Source organism: Colobus angolensis, unplaced genomic scaffold (assembly GCF_000951035.1).
Source record: "Colobus angolensis palliatus isolate OR3802 unplaced genomic scaffold, Cang.pa_1.0 Scaffold219, whole genome shotgun sequence".
Taxonomy (NCBI): Eukaryota; Metazoa; Chordata; class Mammalia; order Primates; family Cercopithecidae; genus Colobus; species Colobus angolensis.
In genome coordinates, this window is record NW_012115366.1 from 2781579 (window position 1) to 2796860 (window position 15282).

A 15282-nucleotide genomic window follows, 5' to 3' on the forward strand; every position below is an offset into this window, starting at 1 on the left:
TTTCTTTCTTTCTTTCTTTCTTTCTTTCTTTCTTTCTTTCTTTCTTTCTTTCTTTTTCATCTCTCCCTCTCTCTTTCTTTCTTTCTTTTTTTGAGACAGTCTCGCTCTGTTGCCAAACTGGGGGGCAGTGCCATGATCTTGGCTCACTGCAACCTCCGCCTCCTGGGTTCAAGAGATTCTTGAGCCTCAGCCTCCTGAGTAGCTGGGATTACAGGCATGCACCACCACACCTGGCTAATTTTTGTATTTTATTTTTAGTAGAGACAGAGTTTCTCCATGTTGGCCAGGCTGATCTCTAACTCCTGGCCTCAAACCATCTGCCTGCCTTGGCCTCCCAAAGTGCTGGGATTGCAGGCGTGAGCCACTGTGTCGGTCTGTTTTAAAGTTAAGAGGAGACAGACAATCTATTTATCCAGATATTTACCATTCTTATTGCTCCTTCTTCAGTGCTCATGTTCCAAGTTTCCTTCTGGTATTATTTCCTTTCCTTCTGAAGAGCTTCTAATAGTTCTTTTAGAACAGGTATTCTGGTGACAAAATCTTAGTTTGCCTTCATCCGAGAATGCTTTTATTTTGTTGTCACTCCTGAGGGATATTTTTGCTGGCTCTAGCATTCTGGGTTGACAATTCTTTTATCTCTTTAAAATGTTGTTATACCTTCTCTTGGCCTCTGTGATTCCTGATGAGAAATCTGCAGTCATTTGGATAATTGTTTCTCTGTATGTCATACATTATTTTCTCTGGCCGCTTTTGAGATGATTTATTTTTTAGACTGAGTTTCTTGCTCTGTTGCCCTGGCTAGGCATGATCATAGCTCACTGTAGTCTTGACCTCCTGGGCTCAAATGATCTTCCCATCTCAGCCTCCCAAGTAGCTAGGGCTACAGGCATGCATCACCACGCTGAGCTAATTTTTAACTTTTCTATAGAAGCAGAGTATCCCTATATTACCCAGTCTGGGCTCAAACTCCCGGCCTCAAGTGATTCTCCTGCCTCAGCCTCCCAAAGTGCTGGGATTACAGGCATGAGCCACTGTATCCAGCCAAGATTTTTTTTATTTGTCTTAAACATTCAGCAATTTTTATTATAATATGCTTAAGCATGGATTTCTTAATTTATTCTGTTTAGGATTTGCTTATTTTCTTGAATCAAGTTTATGTGTTACACAAACTATGGGAATTTTCCAGCCATTATATTTTTAATACTTCTTTTTTCTGTACCACATGCTTTTCTCTCTCCTTCTGGGACACCAGTAACATGAAAGTAGACCTTTCTGTGTTGCCCCATAGGTTCCTGAGGCTCTCTTCAATTTTTCAATTTTTTTTGATTGGATAATTTCCATTAATCTGTTTTCAAGTTCACTGACTCCCCTCTGTTATTTTCATTGTTCTGTTGAGTTTATCAAGTAGTCACATTTTAAAATTTTGGTTATTGTATTTCTCAATTCTCAAATTTAATTTGGTTATTTTTGATAGCTTCTATGTTTCTACTGAGACTTCTCAGCTTTGTATTCATTTCAACAGTGTTTGCCTTCTTGGATTATAATACCTTAAAGTCTTTGTCTAATCATTTCGATATCTAGACCCTCTTGCCATTGGCATCTGTTGTGTTTTTTACCTGAAATTGTTACAGTTTTTCTTGATTCTTTATATGTGGAGTACTTTTTGTATTGTATCCTGGCCATTGGAATATCATGGTATGAGAGTCTGGGTCTCATATTTGTTTAAATCCTATATAGAATACTGATTGTTATTATTATTTTTAGCCAGGAAATTGACCCACTTAGTTTTGGGCTATAAGTTTTGATCCTCTTTCTGTGGGCTCTAGTTTCATTATCAGTTTAGTTTTCAACGGATTTCTGGTGCTAGTCAGATATATTCTGCATATATTTATTGTCCATTGGCCAGCCTGGGATCTTGGTGGTGGTCTGTTCTCTAGTTCAGTTCTCAAATTCTTTGGTATATGTTTAGGATTGGATGCATATATGCTTATTTCAGAGATAAGCCCAGGAATACATAGACTACTTTATTAGATCCCTTTCTTCGGCTGCCTTCTGAGGGTAAGTGGCAGAGAGAGAGAGAGAGAGAGCACCATACATCAGCAGGTGAGCACCCAGAGCTGAGGATGATAAGAATCCCTAGCCAGTCTAGGGGATATTGTTTGAGCCCATGGTCAATCTGTAACTGGTCTCCAGACTTCTCAATCACTTGTGCCAATAATTTTTTTATTTCCTAAACTAGGTGAGATCAAGTCTAGTAAAAGAGTTTTGAGTGATATGTATGCCTCTTGTGAGCATGGAAGCAATGGTGGTGAATGAGATTGTGGAACAAGAATGTGTCAAGAGAGAAGAAAAGAGAAGTCCGTTTTAAAAGACAGGTAGGAAGAGGAGCCCGTGGAAGAGAATGAGAGGAGTACTTAGAGACACAGGCGAGTTCTTTGTCACGAAAGCCCCAGAAAGAGAATGAGTCAAGAAATAGAGAGTAATTAACAGCGTAAAATACTTGTAGGGGATCAGTCAAGATAAGAACTGAGAAGGGCCCTTGGGATCTATCAACATGAGGCTGTTGAAAAAACAGTTGTAGTTATCACACTAGAAGAGTCCTTTGAAATCATACTCTACACCCTCTTCTGCAGATGAGGCAAGTGAGATAATGAGCTACTTAGTTTTTTAGTTTTGTTTTTTTAGGTGGCAAATAGAGAATTACAATAAGTAGAGGTCAAGGCTCTAAGGGTATTTAAAGGTCACCTGCTCTGATTCCTTATCCAGTACTTGAGTCTCCTGTACAACAGCTCTCTGAAGCCTGTGCTTAAATGCATCTACTGGGAGAGAACTCAGTTTCCAGTTCTAATGAGAGCCCTTAGTGTCTGATTCTTTACACCGTGTTCTCTTATACCACAGGGCAGGCACATGCCAGGAGATTGTCTGCATCCTGAGCTGATCCCAGAGGAAGCTGATTGGATTTGAGAACTCAGAAGATTCGGTCAGGTTTTGAGTTTTAAGAAGACTCTTGGCCAAAATGAAACCCTCTCCTCATAACTCCGGCCGCTCCCTAAATAAAGACAAATCCTTAGGGAATTCTAGGACCAGGCTGTTCCAGGACCAGCATAGCATTTCCACATGGGTGTTCACAGGCACCTCCAGCCCGATACACGAAAAGGTGAGCGCATCACCTTCCACTGCCAAAACCTGTTTTTATTCTTGAGACTCTGACTCCTCTTTCATCCAGGTGCTCAAGATAGAACTCTGGAGGTCTCCTTGACTCCTCTCTCCTCTATTCCTCATTTTAAAACGAATCATTGTTATTCTTCCCAGGCATCCCTGGAACTTGTCAATTTCTTCTTACTCCATTGTGCCTCTCAGGTACAGGCCACCATTACCTCCTGTGTGGACAATGATCAGCCTTCCAACTGGTTTCCTGCTTCCAGTGTCTTCCTGTATAACCTGTTTTCTACATTGAAGCCTGTGACCTCCATGCTCAAAATCCTTCAGTGCCTTCCCATCGCTCTCAGGATAAAATACAAGCTCCCTAACATGACCAAGAATTTGTCCTTAATTCTAGGGCCTCTGCCTGCTCTGTAGCCTCATCCTGTGCCACTCTTTCTCACTCACTTTTTGCACTTCCTTGACAAAGCCATGCTATTTTTCTCCTTTAGTGCTTTTCGCTATTCCCATTCCTGGAGCTCCTTTTTGTCACCTTCTCTGGTACTGCCTATACATTCTTAAGATCTTTGTTTGGATATCACCTTTTCAATAAAGCTTTCCTCAACTACCCCCTCTCCCCCACCATCCTAGGTAGGATGGTTGCCATCCCTGTCCTCTCACAGGTCATTGGGATGCCTGTGTTATGTAACTTTTACTGTTCTCTAGTTATCTGCTTTGAATCTTTCTCCCCATTTGACTCTAAGGCCCAGGAGAACAGGGGATATGTCTGCCTTCATTCTCACAGTATTTTTACTGCCTGGCACAGTGCCTAGCACACAGAGTGTGTTAAGTGTGTACAATTCTATGGTTTAATTATTTGTTTAATGCTTTTGGTGTTGTTGGCACCACTTGGATGAAAAGAAGCTGGGCTCAGATGAATTAGTACACCAAAATTCTTGCTGCACCTTACAGAGTTCAGGTAGACATCCTCTATATTCTCTGCTGTCCCAGGGAGTACTGAGTGTAACAACTGAGATGGGAGCTATTGCGGCCTCTCCAGAAGACCAACCCTCAAAAGTGTACCCCAGGAGGTCTCATTTCAATACCAAAATCTTCTCCCTGGAATACCAGTAAGCCCTATGGTGACATCAAAGCCAACCAGGTCTCTGATTAATTTGAGCTAATTACTGTTATTAAAGGTGATTCCAGCCCAAACATAAAGCTTTGGTGGCCTAATCATCCATTCACTCTTTATTCAGCAAATATTTAATGAGCACCTACTCTGTGCCATTCTCTGTGCTAGGTGCTGAGAACACAAGACAGACAGGGGCCCCTGTCTGTTAGTTAACATGATGGTGGTCAGGTAGAGCATGGGGCAAGGGAGGGCTGTTAGTTAAATAATTATATAGTGATTGTGATTAGTGCTATGATGTAAAAGTATTGGGTTCTCTAAGAGCATATAAAGGGGGTCCTGATGTAGGTCTGGAGAATTGGAAAGGATTTCCCTGAAGCAGTGGCCTAGGTATACATAATTTTTGCCAGGCCATGAAATGAGCAAGAAGTGTTCCAAGCAGAGGGAGCAGCAGAGCAAAGGGACTTGCAGTTGGGAAGGAGCATGATGCCTTTTAGTTGCTGAAGGAAGGCACATGGCAAGGCATTTGAGAGATGAGATGGGCAGAAAGAAGCTAGGGAAGAAATCAGGCCCAGAGCATGCCAGGCCTTGTAGGCCATGGTAAGAATGTATAGATTTTATCTACGAATGATGAAAAGCTCTCACCAAGAACTGTTTGATCCTCTGAGGGAACAGGAGTAGTAGCTGCTGTCAAGTACTTGGCATTTAATTATTGTAATACCCATGCATGGTAGGTGTGGTAGTTTTCAAACTTGGCTGTAAATTGACACTCCTCCCACTTAGAGATAGGGTCTATGTCCCCTCCTCTTAATCTGAGTGGGCTTGTGATGGTTTTGACCAACAGAGTGCAAAGGAGGTGACATTATGTGACTTGCAAAGCTAGGTCATAAAAGGTCATGCAACTTCCGCCTGTTCACTGGAACACTAGCTTTTAGAATCCTGCTGGAGAGGCCACAGGTAAGTCATTGTTCCAGCTGAACCCAGCCTTTGAGGCAACCCTGCCTGGGACTATGTGAAAAAGCCTCAGGTTATTCCAACCCCCAGCCATTTGAGTTTTCCCATCTGAGACCCCAGACATCATGCTGCAGACAAAAGCCATACCTGTTATGTCCTGTCTAAATTTCTGATCTAAGACTCTGTGAGCACAATCTAGTGATTGCTTTGTTATTCCACAAAGTGTTAATGTGGTTTAATCTGCAAGAATAGAGAGCTGAGAGAGTTGATATATTATTAGTATTCTCCCATCTTACAAATGAGGAAGCTGAGTTTCAGAAAGATGAAGCAACTCAATCCAGGCCTTGCAGACAGTCAATCGTAGAGCCACGATTGAATCAAGGTCTGGTTAATTGCAGAGCCTGCTCCCGTCTGATGATCCCAGGTGACTCCTATACTGAGTAAGGCTCCCTGACAAACATCTCCCAAGCTCCCCCATTGCTGCTCTTCAATCTGGAGACCCACTTTGGTCAATCTAGATTTCAATGACTAGGATTTGGTTACAGAAACAGCCTTCATGACACATTTGATTTGCATTCTTTTCAAAGAATTGAAAGACATTCACTCTGCAATCGCTTCTTTTCTGACTTTATTTTCCCCTCCACATCCACAGGCTACAGATATTTTTGCCAAGCCTAACAAATCTGCTCCTCTCCCTACATTGCCCCCAGTGCACCAATGCCCACTAGTCTCCTATTAAGTCCCAATCAGGGTTGTGAGAGGGCTGATTCAGCTCCCTCTCCCCACCCCCTGGGAAGAGTTAGGGATGAGCAAATCACTTATTGGAGTAATTCTGGGAGCTGAGGCAGAGCCATGGCTGGAAGCCACCCACTAACAAGAAACCCGGGACATCAATCAGCCAAACTGATTTTTCCGCTGCCGCAGCCATTTAAACAGTTATCTTTGCTCGAGGCTTTATCCAAAGTTATTCAATCAGTGGGTTCCTGGGCGATAAGTCACCGCAGCCTCACTGCACTGTCTCTGTGTCCTAGGGCTGCCTCTTTACTCACTTCTCGAGAGGGGTTGAAGTTCATTTGTTGCACTCTAAAAAGAAGAGCGCCTGCACTGCTTGCGCACATATTCTGGTTATAGCGGGAAGATGAAAAAGGATATTGAGGTCTGCTGGGATATCAATACACTTCTCATTTGACGCCCTGCGGAGGCAAGGGAAGGATGTTTTAAAATCATTTTGTAGCGCCCCCTGCTGGTCGCGTTGTCCAGCTGCAACAGATGCAAGATCCAAGCCTTCGAGGAAGCAGCTTACAAACCATTTGTGGAGTGGGGAGAGGAGCCCTTAGCCACACAATCTCCTTTTCCATTTTACATATGGAGAAGTTGAGGCCAGAAAGAAAAACATGATTCCTTCAAGGTTGAATAGTGAGTCAGTGCTATTGTTAGAATCAGCCTCTCCCAAGCTAGCGCCTTTTCTAGGCTCCGAGAGTGCCCAGCGCATAGTTAAGTGGCTCTGCTTGACAGCACAGCATGAAATTGGGAGGTCCTGGATTCAAACCTGAGCTCTGCCACATAATAGCTGTCATGAGAAGGGAGTTCTCAGAGACTCCGTTTTCTCATCTATGAAATAGGGGTAAAATTAATCGGGGTAAAATTAAAATGGGTAAAATAGGATTTTGTGAGGATTCATTCATCCACACATTTATTAAAAACCTATTGAGTGTCTACTGTGGGCCATGCACCATGCTGGGTACTTGCGGTATAATGATGAATAGAACATTGCAGTACCTGTTTTTTGCTTTTCTGTTTGTTTTTAGGGTGGCAGTCTAATGAGAGTGTTAGATAATATATGCAAATACACAGCATAAATTCATTTGAGAAGGGCAACATTTTCCCTTTGATTCTCCACTTTCCAAATATCAGGAGGCTTAGGGCCTTGCCCCAGCTGTATCAATTTAGGAATATTGATGACTCGAAGAGATTAAGTTATTTAAAGGTCAAGACCACATAAATCTCTGTATTCTTCAGTATGCCTGCCCCCAGGATGTGCTCAGTAAACATTTGTTTGGTTGCATCAAAGTCCCACGTTCTGGCTTCCTCGCCTCCCCGGCGGCAAGCCATTCGCTGTCCGTGGTGCTGATAACCAAATTCCTGCTCCCGAGCATGAGGCGGCGCAGGTGCTGAGGCAGAAAATGGAGCCCAGGGGAAGTGAATAAAGAGAGGAAGAATGAGCCAGCTTTTCAATGACTATTAGTGACATCTTCATTCTGCCGTCTCTTGGAATCCAAAGCTGGTATTTCGTTTTCCAGATGTCCCCACTTGGCATTTCTTGCTAACTGGAAACACTGGGCAGATAGGTGATGCAGGATGATCATCTCTACAATGGCGGGAGGGAGGGGGTACTGGGAGTCCATAGCCCCATAAAGTCCTATTTTAAAGTGTTCTGAAAAAGTGGTGGATTCTTTCTCCAGATTCTTCCTGGGCAAGGAAAAGGCAGCAGTCATCGATGCCTTCTCCAGCTGCTTTCATCCATGTCTGTCACCCAAGAATGTAGGCAGCTCTGAGTCAGAACTGGCTGTGGAAGTTCTGACTCAGATACTCAGATGTATATGGTAGAGTCATATATGTGGTATACAGTAGCCCAAGAGAGATAGGTCTGGGATTAACAGGCTGAAGCTGAGTGAGTGTTTCATTTTGACCCATATTTAATGTGATACTATTTTTACTTATTCATGCATTCTGTAAATATTTATTGAGTGCTTCCCATGGCCTGGAACTGTTGTAGGAGCTACAGCTATACAGTCAAGTACAAGAAAGACAAGATTTCTGGCTTCCTGAAACTTACATTCTAGTGGATGCGAGAAAGAATAAACAAGTACACAAATGTGTAGAATAATTCCAAGCAAGAGGATAGATGATGATAAATAAGGTGCCTTTTAGATAAGGTGATCATGGGAGACCTCTTTGAGGAGGTGTCATTTGAGCACAGATGTGAATGAATTGAGAGAATAAGACATGTAAATATTAGGGGAGGGCAGCTTTCTAACTAGAAGCAACAACAAGAGCAAACACCCTGAGATGGGAACAATATGGCATATCCAAGGACCAGAAAGGGAGCCAGTGTGAGTGGAGCAGATTTGACATTAGGGAACACGAAGACCAGATCCTGTAGGTCTTGAGGAGGACAAAGCAGGGTGTCTGGAATATGAGAAACACAAGATGACAGTTACTGATGTACCTGCTATCATTTATTGATCACTGAGTATGTAGTAGGCACTGTGTTAAGCATTTACATATATTAATTTCATACTTGCATCACCCCTATGAGGAAAGTGAAGTTATTCCTCTATTTCACTGATAAGAAAATTGAAGCTCAGAGAGATTAAGCAACTTGCCAAAGATCACACAGCTAGTCCAGGGCCGAGCCAGGCAGTCTGGCTCTGGAGCCCTTCATTGCTCCTAATCACTGTATTCTATTGATAAAAACATCATTACTCAGAGAGGTAAGTGAATTGTCTAGTTAGTTATACACAGCCCAGAAATGATGGATCGGACTTGAATCCTAGGATTCAGCCCTAGGGTATTTCCACTGCACCACACTGCCTCTTTCTGTGGTAAAGCAGAACAAAGGAGAGAGGCTGTTCTGTGACACCCCCACAGAGGCACGGAGCAATTTTAATGCTGCCAGCGAGCCCCATGGGGACTGTATTTAAATGATGATCTGCACTGTGCGGTTGTCTGATATTCCCTCCCACTCACCTTTCTCAAATGTGAAAACCATGTCACTCCATGCACCCTACCCCGGCATGTAAATTCTTTACCAAGGAAGCTGAACCTTTCTGTATGGATTCGGGGTGTTGAGAAAGCTCCCTCCTTAAATGCCATTGTTTCAGGGGCTTGTAAAGATGACTCAGAGAGAGAGAGAGAGAGAGAGAGTGAGAGAAGCTGCAATGGAAAATTAATGATCTTATCTGAGATGGGACCCAGGCTGAAGGCTCAGCTTTAGGCTGATAAAGGTCCTTCAGCGAGGGCTCCAAGGAATCCTGAGTTGTCACTGACCATTTGTTTAAAGAAAACTCAGAAGCAAGGCTCCCAGCTACTTCCATTCCCTGCAACTTTTAATATTCCTGAGTGTGTCACACAACTGGGAGGGTATGGAGTGTGCGTGTTGAAGGATGCATTTGTATGAGTGCTGCTGTTGTTTCTCTGTGTGTGTGTTTGTCTGTGTGTATTTGGGTGAGGTTGTGCTTCTATAAGTTTGGGTGTGAATCTGAGTACTAGTGAGGGTCTGTGTATTTGACCATGCTTGTGTGTGTCTGTTGAAAACCAGGTGTATGTATGAGTGTTTGTTTGGTGTGAATCTATGTGTACTGGTCTGTGGGTACTTGTGGGTCTCTGGGTGAGGATCTCTATGAGGGGAGGAATCCTAGGTGTTTAGTTAGAAATTGGCAAATGCAGGTAGGCTAGAATAATGGAAGTAGTTACAGTGCAGGTCTTTTGATGTTGCTAATGAGGTAGGAGAATAAAAAGAGGTGAGGTTAAACCACATATAAAACCTTTAAAAAGTTTTCATCTTCAATTCAGGGAGGATCAGTTACTGTTAATAGTAATAACAGTTTATAGTTAACAATAGTATTGTGGAACCAGTCACATTGGCTCCCATTTCAAGAATACCTATTGGCCGGGCGCGGTGGCTCAAGCCTGTAATCCCAGCACTTTGGGAGGCCGAGACGGGTGGATCACGAGGTCAGGAGATCGAGACCATCCTGGCTAACACGGCGAAACCCTGTCTCTACTAAAAAATACAAAAAACTAGCCGGGTGAGGTGTTGGGCACCTGTGGTCCCAGCTACTCGGGAGGCTGAGGCAGGAGAATGGCGTGAACCCAAAAGGCGGAGCTTGCAGTGAGCTGAGATCCGGCCACTGCACTCCAGCCCGGGCGACAGAGCGAGACTCCATCTCAAAAAAAAAAAAAAAAAAAGAATACCTACTGTATGCTTCATTATATTTAGCATCTGCCATTCTCATGACAACTCTGTGCTTTTCTCTATGTCCATTTCACCAAGGAGGCAACTGGAGCTCAGAGAGGTTGAGTAACTTGCCCAGGGTCACACAGTTAGCAGGAGTGGAGCCCGGAGGAGAACTCAGGCATAATTGACACCAGAGGCTGAGATTTTTCCCCTCTCCAGACTGCAATTCTTCACCTACACCAGCCACCACCCTCAGCTCCAGCCAGACTCCAGCCCTGGAACGTGAAGAAGAGGATGGCAGAGCAGGCACAACACAAAGGGAGAACAAGGTTCTAGGCCCTGCTTGCCCATGGAGTTGTGTGGCCTTAAGACAATAGTCTTCCCTCTGCACCTCCATTTCCTCATCACAGAAGTGAGAATCTGGATTCATTGGTCTCCCGCTCTGAGAGGGCCGCAGGGATGGGGTCTTTGTAGGTGGTCCCTATACCACCTGGGGATTGTTTACCTGAAAAAGGGCCTCTGTGTGGAGACAGAAAAGGAAATTCAAGATCTGTGTCCACCTGGCCTAGTGCACTCACTCCTTTCCTTCCCAGTTGAGGGGATACGCCTGCTTGGGCCTCAGCCCCCATTCCCATCCACTCCCTCTCTTCCCCTTGGTGCACTTTCCTGTATTGCAGAGATAGGAGGTGAAAACTATTTTCCCCAGCCTTCCTTGCAGCTAAAGTTCTTGATGTTGATTATATTCTGCCAATTATCTAGGCTGTGTGAGATTTGACTCTGGAATTGAAACAGAGGCCATCTCTCTGCTGCTGTGGCTCTTTCCTCCAGCAGGCACCATCATGGCAACATGGGGGGGTTTGCAGCAGCATCTCAGAGTCTGGCCACCCCCATGGGTGTTGAGAGGCAGTTGTGATGATGTCATGGTGGCTCCCCAGCCCCAGCTTCCAGATCCCTGGACCCAAGGGTGACAGTAAGTTCTTGAACTCACTATTTGCAGGGGTGGTCTCCTGTGTGCCTGACTGTCTGATTGCATGGCTGGTTGGTCAGGTGGTATTCTGGGAGTCATTTACGGAGGCCCTGTTGACTCCTCCAGCACCTTCCCTCCCCTAGCACCTTTTAGAGTTCCTTATCCCTTATGTTAAACCAACTTTTGCTTTAAAAAGCCTGGATGATTTCTTTCGGCTGCACAGAACCATTTCTGATCACCATAGAGCACTTCTACTCAGCCTTCAAAACCCAGCCTTGGTCTCCAGCTCCAGGATGACTTCTCATATTGAACAAACTGGCTTGGGTACTTCTCTTGTATATCCACAGCTGTATCTCAGCCCTGTCCAGGTGGTGCTGAAATTACTGGAAGTACTGTTTACTTGCTATCATCCCTGCCAGCCTGTGATTCCCAGAGGGTAGGAACTGGGTCATCTCAGTCAGGCAGCTGAGTGTTTAGCAGAAAACCTGGCCTATAATACATACTCCAGGTGTTTTGTGGAATGAACACAGAAAAGGCCACAATTTGGCTGGGCGTGGTGGCTCACACCTGTAATCCCAGCACTTTGGGAGGTCAAGGTGGGCGGATCACGAGGTCAGGAGATCGAGACCATCCTGGCTAGCACGGTGAAACCCTGTCTCTACTAAAAAAATGAAAAAAAAAAAAAATTAGCCAGACATGGTGGTGGGCGCCTGTAGTCCCAGCTACTAGGGAGGCTGAGGCAGGAGAATGGCGTGAACCCCGGAGGCAGAGCTTGCAGTGAGCCGAGATTGCCCCCCCCCCAAAAAAATGGCCACACAATTTGTCAGCTCAATAGGATTTAGGAGAAACTGTGAGATTTATGACTGAGAAAAAAGCAATTTAACTCCCCCTTTGGCAGAAAGAAACTCATCTGGCATAGAGAGCTATTATTCGGAGTGAGGTACATTATGGGGCTCATGGGATGATCAGGAGTGGGTCTTAGATGAAGGGTCTTATTTCAGATCAAATACCCAGGATCTCTGGGCAGGTCTATCCTCTTGCTGATGCCCAGGCTGCTGCTGAGGAATTAGGAGCTGGTGGTGTTTGAGAGGTAGCTTGATGAATGAAAAGAGCCCTGGCTTTTGAGGCAGACAGACTGGGGTTTATATCCCAGCTATAACACATTCGGTGTAATCTCAGACAAGTGACTGAGCCCTCAGTTCGGTTTCCTCATCTGCAAAGTGGAGCTAATGATATTTACCTCCTAGAGTTGTTGTGAGGGTTAAATGAGATAGTTTAGGAGATGTGTCTGGCACCTAGCAGAGACTTGATGTGTGGAAGCTATGATTAGATTTTAGTGATTTTTAGATTTTTAGATTTGAGATGTAAAGTTTTTCTCTTTTTTTTTGCAGGGGGCTAAAAGCATTTCACATTATTACCCAGTGAAGTCTAGACCAGGCATCCAGTCCTGCCACTGACCTCTTGTTCGACTGGCAGCAGAGGTCAGATGCATGTTCCAGACACGTGATCATAAATGTTAAGCCTGTAGTCCGGACCTAGAACATAGTAGGTGCTCAGTAAACAGGTGTCCCTCCTTACCATGTGCTGGTCAAATTCTTGTTCAGGTCTTGGTCCCAGAAGGCTAGGAAGGACAGAGGAGCATCATGGGTGGATGTGATAAAGCAGAAAGGGGCACAGACTTTGGAGCTATACAGACCTTGATGTGAGTCCTGACTCTGTCCCTGTCCTGCTGTGCTACTTGGGAAGTCATTTCACCTCTCAGTGTCTCAGTTTCTTCATCTGCAAAGTAGAACTTACAGTGCCTGCCTAACTGGGCTACTGAGAGGTTACTAAAGATCATGTATCCCTGTTCTTAGTGTTCTGCCTGGTGCAGGGTGACTCTCGGTGGATAATAGCATGTATGCATTTGCTGCTTTTGGGTTTCAGCTTGCCTCTGTGAGGTAGTAGTGCAAAGCATGGTCTTTGCAGTCAGAGGAACTTGGGGTCTATTCCATTTATGAGCTGTATGACCTCAGGCAACTGGCCACCTCTATAAGTTCAGTTTCTTCCTCTGGCAGATGAAGGCAAAAATAGCACCTAACTTGCTGATTTGCTATGAGGATTAAATGAGATAATAATACATAGAGACAAACTAGCAGAGCGATGGGCACCAAGTAGACAGACAATGTCTATTAGCTCAGAGTGTGGAAGTTGTGCTGCCAGCTGAGGCAAAATAGGAAAGGAGGTGAAGTTTTGCACACTGGGAGTGGGTAGTTTGGTGGATTCATAATGCTGTTGCAACCATTACCACTATCTACTACCAGAATGTTTTCATCACCCCAAGCAGAAACTCCAGGCCATTTAAGCAATAACTCCCCACTTCCCCTCCGCCTAGCTCTTGGTAAACTTTACTCTACTTTTTCTCTCTGAATTTTCCTGTTCTAGGTACCTCATAGAGGTAGAATCATACACTATTTGTCCTTTTGCATCTGGTTTATTTCGCTTAGCGTAATGTTTTCAAGGTTTGCCCATGCTGTAGCATGATCCAAACTTTATTCCTTTTTATAACTAAATAATTATTTGTTGTATGTACATCTGCCACATATCGTTTATCTATTTTTATGCTGATGAACACTCAGATTGTTTGTAACTTTTGCTGATTTGTGAATAATGTTAGTATAGGCTGGGCATGGTGATCACACTTGCAATCCTAGCACTTTGGGAGACTGAAGTGGGAGGATCACTTGAGGCCAGGAGTTTGAGACCAGCCTGGGCAACATAATGAGATCCTGTCCCTAAAATAAATAAATAAATAAATAAATAAATAAATAAATAAATAAATAAATAAGCTGGTTTACAGGGAACTGTGATCACATTACTACACTCCAACTTGGGTGATAGAGTGAAACACTGTCTTTAAATTAATGGTGATGATGATGATGATAATGATGCTATAAACTTTGGTGTACAGGTGTCTGTTTGAGTCCTTATTTTCAATTATTTTGGGTATATATGTAGGAATGAAATTGCTGGGTCATATGATAATTCTATGGTTAACATTTTGAGGAACCATCAAAATTTTTTTCCCATAGCACTGTACCATTTTACATTCCAGTCATAACACATGAAGTTTTCAGTGTCTCCATTTCCTTGACATTGGCTCTTTGAGATGCATTAGGAGACCCATCTTTGTTTGGCAAACCCCTATTCATCCTTCAAAACCCACCTCAGAGTTTACCTACTCAGGGATCCTCAGACAGAGTACATCACTGCTGCCTCGGTATCTTGCATTGCTTTGCTTTTGCACCCACTCCATGGCGTTTTATGACAACAGATATCCCTTACTGGACTGTGAGCTTGTTGAGCATAGGAATCATGTTGGATTTGAATCTGAATCACTAGCACCAGAGCAACAAGAAATGCTCATGAGCCAGATTAAATGATTGAGTAACTTCCCTCCAGATCTCTGAGTTCTCTGTCCACATGGAGAGCCATTGCCGACCTTTTCTAGCCTCGCGCTTCAGATAAAGTGCTATGTTGACCTGGCCCTTGGGTCCTGTGTGACTTCTCCATTTCCCGTCTTTCACTCTGTGCTCCAGCCACACTGAACCACTTGTCGTTCTCTTAGTCACTAACTCAACGAATGTGTACTGAGCACCCACAATGTGCCAGGCAAGACAAAAGGCCTACCTCCCTAGGTTTACCCTCCACCAGCGGAAACAGGCAATAATCAGATAAACCAATACATATATTGCATCAGGGAGGGATAATTGCTGTGGAGACTGACAGAGGTAGGTGAGGGATGGAAAGGGACAGAACATAGATTTTGCAGAAGAAACCTGTTTCGGGAAGTGATGTTTAAGCCCAAAACCAGATGCAGTGATGGAAGGAATATGGGGAAAAGTGTGTTCCTCAGAGAAGACACAGCAAGCGCAAAGTCCCCGAAGCAGGAACGTGCTTGGTGTGTTTGAGGAGCAGCAGGGAGGCCAGGGCAGCTACAGGAAGTGGGGAGGACAGGAGGTCAGCCAGAGAGCAGACCCTCCAAGTGAGGCATGTGGACCTTCTTCCAAGTCAGATGAAAACCACTGGGTTGTTTTAAGCATGGGTGAAGTACAATCTGAGTTGCTCTTTTTTTTTTTTTTTTTTTTT

The 15282-nt window shown here is 44.1% G+C and overlaps 1 long non-coding RNA gene across 1 annotated transcript in view; it reads right to left on the reverse strand.

The window, feature by feature from the left end:
• Nucleotides 1–5838: 5838 nt before the first annotated feature.
• Nucleotides 5839–15282, reverse strand: part of LOC105512772 — a 62659-nt gene continuing 53215 nt past the window's right edge. Inside the window, exon 4 of the long non-coding RNA XR_001001913.1 lies at nucleotides 5839–6420. This is a non-coding gene — a long non-coding RNA (uncharacterized LOC105512772). The remainder of the gene's footprint in view (nucleotides 6421–15282) is intronic.